The sequence below is a fragment of the Camelus ferus genome, chromosome 27 (genome assembly GCF_009834535.1).
Source record: "Camelus ferus isolate YT-003-E chromosome 27, BCGSAC_Cfer_1.0, whole genome shotgun sequence".
Classification (NCBI taxonomy): Eukaryota; Metazoa; Chordata; class Mammalia; order Artiodactyla; family Camelidae; genus Camelus; species Camelus ferus.
In genome coordinates this window covers 4,394,573-4,403,072 of record NC_045722.1, presented here as the reverse complement: position 1 = coordinate 4,403,072, position 8,500 = coordinate 4,394,573, and positions in this window count along the sequence as shown.

Below are 8,500 nucleotides of genomic sequence, written 5' to 3'. Positions count from 1 at the left end.
GAGCTGGTTTCCATTCTGTGGCAACTTGCACTCCGCCCCCAGGGACGGTGCTGGGGCTTCTTAACTCCCCCGGCCCATTAGGCTACAGAACTTTCTGAACTGACTCCCAAATGCCAGTTACACTGCTTCCCAGAATTGAACTGTCTGCACGATTTCCCTTTCCCTTCTTTGTCAGCTCTTTCCTCCAGGGTCTTGGCAAGTTGGCTTTGCTTCCTGTAGCCATGTTTTAAATAATATATGTTGAGTCTGATAAGTGCCCTGACAGAGCCTGGGGCTTTCCATGGGCCGAGGACTCCTTCCTCGCCATTGTCCCCTTCACCCTTTCAGCATTCATTCAGTCTCTGCTCTGTGCCAGGTAAACATGACGAGGGCTTTGCTCTCACAGAGCCCTGCCCTTGGTAAGACAGACAAACACGTTTACACTAAAGCCAAGTTGCGGGCCTGGGGCTCATAGGAAGCGGAGCTCAGTTGGGTTGGGGGAGGTGAGGGAGAGCTTCTTGGAGAGGGTGGCATCTGACCTGAGACCTGCAGCAGGTGACGGGGAATTGGGCAGGGAGGTGTACGTGGGACCCAGGAGTGGGCTGGCAGCAGGAAAAACATGGCTCTTGGACCCCTCTGTGCCAGGGTGGACTTCGAGGCAGGCGGAAGCTAGATCACTTCCAGCCATGAAAGGAGTCTGGACTTACCCTGAGGGCAGTGGGAAGTCACAGGAGAATTTGAACCAGGGGAGAGAGTCAGGTAGACATTTCAGAAGGGCCACTGGCTGATATGTGTGAACAGATGGGGAGTGGGGTGAGCTCAATGGAGGGAGACCAGTGAGGAAGCGGTGATCCACTTAGAACTGATGGTGTGTGACCAGGCAGTGTGGCAGTTAGGGAGGGGAGGAGGGAGTGAGCGGAAAGAGACTTTAGGAATTAGTGTTGATAGCACATCTTGAGAAAGGCGTGTGTATTATGATTAGCTCCATTTATCAGATGGGGATGCTCAAGATTGAGAGGTGAACTCATCTGTCCACAACCTCATGGTGGGGCAGTGGGCAAGTCAGCCTTAGAAACTGAGGTCTGTCTTACTCCAAAGCTGGCACCCTTCCCGCTGCTGCCTGTGGCTTCTGAATGTGGGGGAGTGGTGTGGGGTCGCATCGGGCTGAGGAGCTCAGGCTTCATCCTGAAGGCAAAGAGCACTCTTTGGATAGCTTTAGGCAGGGCAGTGGGGGGCCAGACTCGTGTGTGTGAGAGAATTTGACAGCTGCGTGGAGGCTGGATTTGTGGGAAGTGAGACTCAGAGTGGGAGACCAGCTAGGAGGCTCGCTGCCTGCAGATGGGACACAGTGGGGGCCTCAACTAGAGCAGCAGCCCAGGAGCCGGGAGGAGGAGAGGGATGTGAGATGTGAAAGACGAGATCTGAGGGGCGAGGGAGAGAGGAGGCAGGCAGGATGTGAGTGGGTAGAGGGTGGTGCAGCAAGAATGAGGGATTGGAGTTGGGATTTGGAAGCAAGACCAGTTTTGGACATACTGAGTTGGAGATGCCACAGGCCAGCCAGGAGGGGATGTCTTACAGGCAGCAGGATGTTTCTAGGCTGAAGATAATGATCAGGAATTTTTAAGTTGAAGACGGCCTGGGTCATATGGGAGGGGAATTCAACCTTTCTGGGAAAGGTAGAGGAAAAGGGACACCCACTAAGGAGTTAGACTTTATAGGAAATAGTGACTGATGGACATGAGACATGGAAAGGGGTGGGATGTGCTGCTTCTGGGAAGGTGAGAGCAGGAGTCATCAAAGCTGATGGAGTGGAAGGAACTGGACAAAGAGGGCATGGTCAGTGGAGTGAGATGCCACAGAGAAACGTGGTAACCCAAGGGCTGACCTTGGACTTGACAACTTGAGCTATGGTGACCTTGAGGAGATGTTGCAGAGCCCGGTTGAGAGGTTGAGGCTGAATAGGTAGGGGCAGTTGAGGCAGAGAGGGGCAGATAACTGGAGAACCTTGCGAGTGAGAGGGCAGTTGGAGGGGAGATGGGATTGAGAGACAGCTTTTGCAGTTCAGCAGAGGTGAAGTTGGAATTGATCACGAGAACTTTTCTAGGAAGCGAAGGGTAAAAAAGGAAGAGACCTGAAAATAGAACATGCAAATACGCAGAGACGGGTGAGTTTTTCTGAACAGATCCCTTCTCCTGATATAACTCAAATTTGGCTGGGCTGGCTGGGCTGGGCTGGCACAGCTTGCTGGGCACATGGGCCCCGGTTCTGCTCCTTGCCTCAGCCCCATCTGGCCTGGGCCCCAGACCAAGCTCCTGAGTCCTACCCTGAGGTGGCCTCTTGTTGCTTCTGCCACGGGCTTTGGCAGTGAATGCTTGGTGAGGATGTGGCTGGGGGGTGGGTGGGGTGGGGGGCGGTGTTTAGGCCTCCCTCTATCTGCTTATCCAGCCTCTCCAAATCCCCTCTGACCTTGGGCTGGGGTTAGATCAGCTTGGCTGTGTCCCTGCTTTCCCTGGGCCTGGCCATGTCTAGCTCCTGTTGACTGCAGTTGTTGGTAACAAAATTCAGCTTTCTCTCTGCTTGAAATGCCTTTTGCAGAGACCCAAGCAGTGCCCTACTGTACCTTGGCAAAAGCGGCCTGCAGCAATGCAGTACAATAGTGCTCAGTTATCAAGCTCCCTCTCTGTGCCAGTCACTGAGCCAGGCCCTCACATGTGCATCTCAACTGATCCTCATAACAACCCTGAAAAGTAGATGTTATTATCCCCATTTACAGATGAGTGCCTCCCATTAACTGGACGTGACTGTGCTGGGAAACTGGCCTTTCCAGGACTTGGTGGCATTATATCAGCACGATTTCATCAATGCACCCACCTGGGGCCTCGTGCCTGGCTGGCAGGCCCAGAAGCCACGCAGAGGGGCTGAAGGGTCTGCTCATCACTCATCCTCCTGGAAGTGGCAGCTTGAGTCTTGGAGGAATCAGGTTTCAAAGTCAGACTGACCGAGGTTTAGGTCCCTTTTACACAGAAAACCTAACCTCTTGGAGACTCAGTTGTGTCCTGTTTGATGTTTCCCCTCAATTTATATAAGTGGATGTTGACAACATGTGTATCAGAGATGCCAGGGCACAGAGCAGGACTGGTGAATGTTCTAGATGACCGAAGGAGTCGTTGTCTCCTGGCGAAGAGGCAACCCTAACAGAGGGACAGGAACAGGGACATCTGAGATCCTGTGGTGGGAGCTAGAAAACCAATGACTCTCCTGCAGGAGGGGGTCTCAATTCCTCCCCTCCTGGGCCCAGATTCAGACTTACAATCTTTCTCAACCAGTGTCCCAGAAAGCCACGGCTGATGGGTGGGAATTGGCGCAGGGATGACCCTAGGCTAGGATCAACAGGATTTAACAGCCTGGTGTTTCTACCCAACGAGGCAGTGCCTTTGGAGGGGGTAGTAACAGAAGATGTCAGTCTTTCCATCCCTTTACTCCTCCACCTCTCCTTTAGATGCTGTCTTCTGACCTGACATCCAATCTTTGAAGGAGATGGACACGAACCAGACTGCCTAGCACTTAAGACAGTCTCAGTAGAAGTTTGTTAAATGACTGGCTGATGATGTCCTAAGAACCAACCAGGATTAGACCAAGAAAAGCCCCACGAGGGACCTCGTTGGAACTGGGGTTATTTACCCAGAAAAAAGTAGATTCAGAAGGGCGTGACTTGTGTGTTAAAATCCCTGAAGGGCTCTGTTCTGGGAAGAGGGATTAGACGAGGTCTGTGTGGCCTCGTAGGACAGGTTTAGGACCACTGGGTGGGACTCTCCCACTGGGGAAGAAGGGTTTGTGTCCTAGCCAAACAAGATGAGTGAGGCTGCCTTGGGGGTGAGCTCGTCCTCCTGGAGCTGTGTAAGCAGAAGCCACATGACTGCCAAAAGGGCTGTTGTGAGGGGCTCCCAGGTTGGTTGAATGACCTTTGAGAGTTACCTCTAATTCCATGAATTTGGATTCTTGGATCACTGTGTCCATGAAAGAAAGTGAACTGCGTGTGGGAAACCACACATCTGCAGAGTTTCTTTTCCTCACTCAGGAGGCCCCAGCAGGCCCAAGGATCACATCAGAGCTGGGAGGGTCCTGGGATGTCTCCTAACCTATGAAGATTTAAAAGCATGTTTATTTCAGCCTACAAACAAGAAGGAAATGCAGACATAGAATGAGAGGGGCTTTGTTTATCTCTGGTCCAGAAGAACTGCTGGTTTAGTAAGCAAAAAAATGGAGGCCTGACCTGGAGCAGGGTCTTGCTTAACTTGGGTCAGTGGCGGAGCTGGGACGTGAGCTTTGCCTCCCCACCGCGTCAGTCAGGAGACTTTGTTAGTGTAGAAGGCTGCCACATGACTCCCACAAGATCCTGCCTTGCCGCAGGCCATGTGCACTGAGAATGGAGGCTCAGAGATGGATTTTAGAGGGACTGGGAGGAGTTTATCTCCAGAAAGCCTTGGGAGTGTATACAGTTGACCCTTGAACAAACTTGGGGTTACTGGTGCAGACTTTCCGTGCAAAAATCCACGTATAATGTCCAGTCAGCCCTCTGTATATGCTGTTCCACATCCGGATTTGACTAACTGGGGATCGGACTAGGTAGTACTGTAACATTTACTATCGTAAAAAGTCCATGTGTAAGTGGGCCCATGCAGATCAAACCCAACTGTGTATCTAGTCTCTGCTAAGACTCTGTTCCGGAGTGGCCACCAGGTGGCACTCCTGCCACAAACCCAAGGCCATATGGGCAGAATTGTGGGACTAAGGCGGCTGGGTTGCCCCTGGACCATGTTTTTAGGTGAGCTGAGTGCCCTGATAGAAGGAGAAAAGTTCTCTCTTCTCTGCCAATGTCCTGTCCATCACTGAATATCCCCCTGTGGATTTTTACTTTTTGTTTCTCCATGTGCCTGACCAGACTCCCATCTTAGCAATTTAGGGTAGGGCCAGTCAAATAAAAATGCATCTGTCAGTGGTGAAGCTCATGCTTAGCATACACAAGGTCCTGGGTTCAATCCCAGTACCTCCATTAATAAACAAACAAACACCACCCCCCACAATAAAATTAGTATATTAAAAAAAAAATCTGGACTTTCTGTGCTAGCACTGTTGTGATGCCACCAGGCCCACGCTTAACAAGCAGAATGATGCTGGCGAGTTTATGGACCTGTAACATGCCCTGGAAATGCTCCACCAACAACTGCATCAGGACCATGCATCCATCCAGATGAACGTGGGCAAGGTTGACAAGATGATAGGCAGGTTCAATGGCCAGTTTAAAACCAATGCTATCTGCAGGGCCATTCGCAGGATGGGCGAGTCAGATGACTTCATTCTCAGCTGGCCAAGGCAACAGCAAAGATCTTCTGAGACTGGAGAGGATCATGGATGTGGAATATCTTTCATAAATAAATAGTGACACCCCCCCCCCCCAGTGCATCTGGAATGACTAAGGCAGAGAACAGAGATGAAAGAACTGGATGCTGCTGGAAAGTGTTGACCCTCTGTGCTGAGGAGAGTGGTGGCTCCGAGCTGGCCCAGAAGGGAGAGGCTGGCTTAGGTAGGAGGGGAGGGGGGAGGGGCAGGGGAGGGGAACATCCTGGCAGAGGTTTAGGGATGAGCACCGAGGGGAGGGCGAGGTACGGTGTCAGGGTCTGCATGGGCCGAGGAGGATTTCCTCTGCACACCTCACCTGCTCCAGGCCTGCGTCCTGGTGTGGTCTTCCAAGAGCTGCGCCAAGCACTGGCGCTAGCTGAGGCTGTTGTGTGCACGCCTGTGCCTGTGAGATTGCCACGGGCCCGTACACCATGAGCACACGGTAAGTTGGAATCCCCAGATGTGGCCTACATGACCGCAAACATCTTACTTTTGAATTATTTGCTAATGTTTTTAAGTTGGGAGTTTCAACAAAAACACTTTCAGCTGCTCTTGCAAAATCAGCTGTCTGTCACACCGAGTGTGCTTTCCCGTGGCCCCCGGGGGCTGGAGCTGAGTAGCAACTGCCCTTTAGACAGATCCCCCTGGTCTCCCTGCCCCTGCAATGGGCAGTGATGGTGATGGGGGAACAGGAGGAGCTGCTTTTATTAGTAGCCAGAGGTCCTGGGTGGGCACCAAGCTCGGAGGCCCCAGCAGGCGCGGGTCTAGCATGAAGAGGCTGTAGTTGGCTTGGGCTCCTCAGACCTCCATCCTTATACCTTCCACGGGCCTCTGTTAGGGGCGGGTCTCTCCTTTGAAGACAAGGTGTAGTCATGGAATCAAGGCTGAGGAGGGGTCAGAGGAAGCTTGGAGAGTGAGGAATGCTCTGAGAAAAAGACCTGGAAGACCTTGCTTGGAAGGCTGGGCAGGGCTCCCAGGGCCTCTTGCGGCTTCGGGGCTATGAACCTCAGGTCTGTGTGTGCCCATTTCTGACTCCCCAAGGGGCCTTCTTGGATTTGGCTTTGCCTCTGCTGCCCACAGGGAAGACCTCTTCAAGGTATCTTTCTCCTGGATGGAAGCTGCCCCATCACCTCTTTCTCTCAGCCTCCTCACCCGACTCCCCCACAGGTGGAGTCGTGGGGAAGGGAAGGGCAGGACTGTGCTCTCAGACCTGTCAGCATCTGCATCTCTGGTTCCTCTGCTGGTTTCTTTCCCATCACTGACCGTGAGTGGGGATTGTGCCCCTGTCTTTGGTCCAGTGTTCCAAGCCCAAAAACCAACCTCGGCCTCCAGTGAGGTAGGCTGACTCCTGTCACCATCCACACCATTCTCATTTGACTTCCCTGTGCTACCTGAGGCAGGAAGGTCTACACCCAAACACTGGCCCTCCCCACCCTGAGGGCCTGTTCCTCTCCATGCTTGTAGTCTAGCTGCTCTCTCCCTCTGTAGAGCTACTGCCCCAAGTTGTGGGCTCACTTCTCATCTCCCCTAGGCTGCCTGTAGCCAACCAGGAGTGGGCTGCCATCTGGTGCTGGCCCTTTGCCCCTAGATTGGCTGGTTCGGGGCACCCATTGGTGGCGAAGCAGGTGCTGAGCTGAGCATGGAGGAGCCCAGCCAGAGGCCCACCCTATGACATGAGGTGGGACAGTCTTCAGGACCACCCCTCACCCCCACCCCAGCCTGGAAAAAAAAATGTTCCTGGCGTCTGCCCCAGTTTCCATCTGCTGCCCTGTTGCTTGGGAGGCCGAGCCCAGCCCTGGCCTGCTCCACCTGGTAACCTGGGCCCTGTCTGGTTGTTTCTGAGAATCACTTGGATCCAGCCACACACAAGAGGGTGCATTGCATTGAGAGCATTATGATATAGAAGATAAAGATGTGGGCCCCAGAGAGCCTGCCTGGGCTTCGAGCCCAGCCCTACTTTAAAGAGCTGTGTGACCTTGGGCACATCTCATTCCCCCTCTGTACTTTGGTTTCCTTGTTTGCAAAAGGAGCCAAGTAATAGCACCTACCTCTTAAGATTGTGAAGATGAATGAATTAAAGTGAGGCTATGAAATGAGCACAGCAGATAGTAACCTCAGCATTAGCTCTTGCTACTGGAATCAGAAAACCCAGGTTCCATCAGCTAATCTTGGGCGGATCCCTCCCCCTCCCCGCGCCTCGGTTTCCTTCCCTATATAGGGTTGTGCTCTCCCCCTCACTAAGGAGAGAATGTAGGACTGGAAGGGAGAATGTAGGTGGAAGTGGGTTATGTTGTGAATTGCTGTGCACATGGGCAGCGTTATCCTTAATTCTAAATTCTCAGTTCTTAAAGGCGGGGCAGGTGATTGCTTAATTTGCTTCCCCTTGCAGAGAGGGCAGGCCCTGGGGGCCATACGGCTTAGCACATGAGGCCCTGGGCTGGAAACGGAGTGTCAGTCTTGGAGGTTAGGCTAGGCCAGGACATGCTGCTGGCTTCAGGGTCACAGACTTGGGTACAGGCCTGGGGAGGGGTTCTTCCACGATCCACAGGCTCTTCCTCTTTGGGGCAGTGTACCTCTGGACATCATGAAGCTGTTGGCCCCATCCAGCAGGCCAAGAACATAGTCCTGCATGATATCTAGAGGCATCCTGACTTACCTTTTGGCCTGCTCGGGTATCTTGGGGGCACTTGGGGAGAGAGGAAGGGAGAGCTGGGAACAATATGGAACTGTAAAGCAGAACTTCCTGGTGATAACTTTTTCATGGCCATGCAGCAGGGTAGAGGTTGGAGCCAGGGCTGGGGCCAGGGCAGCCTGCTCCCTGTTTTTGCTGGTGTCTGCAGTATGTGAATCAAGTCCAGCTAGGTATGTGGGTCTTGGAGGCCCCAGTGCACCTCTGCTACTTCCTCCTAACCCTGTCTCCTCTCAGTGCAGCCCACCTGAGGATGGGCATCGAGTAAGCACTGGATAAGTGGATTTCCCATTCATGGTTACCTCAGGCAGAGGCAGAGGGTCTGGGCCTTTTCTGGCTTGGGAAGCAACTCCTTTAGAAAGAGCAGGTATGCAGCTCTGAAAAGACAAGTTGGTGGTAGAGCTGCCTGGGCTGCTCAGGTGACTGCAGAGG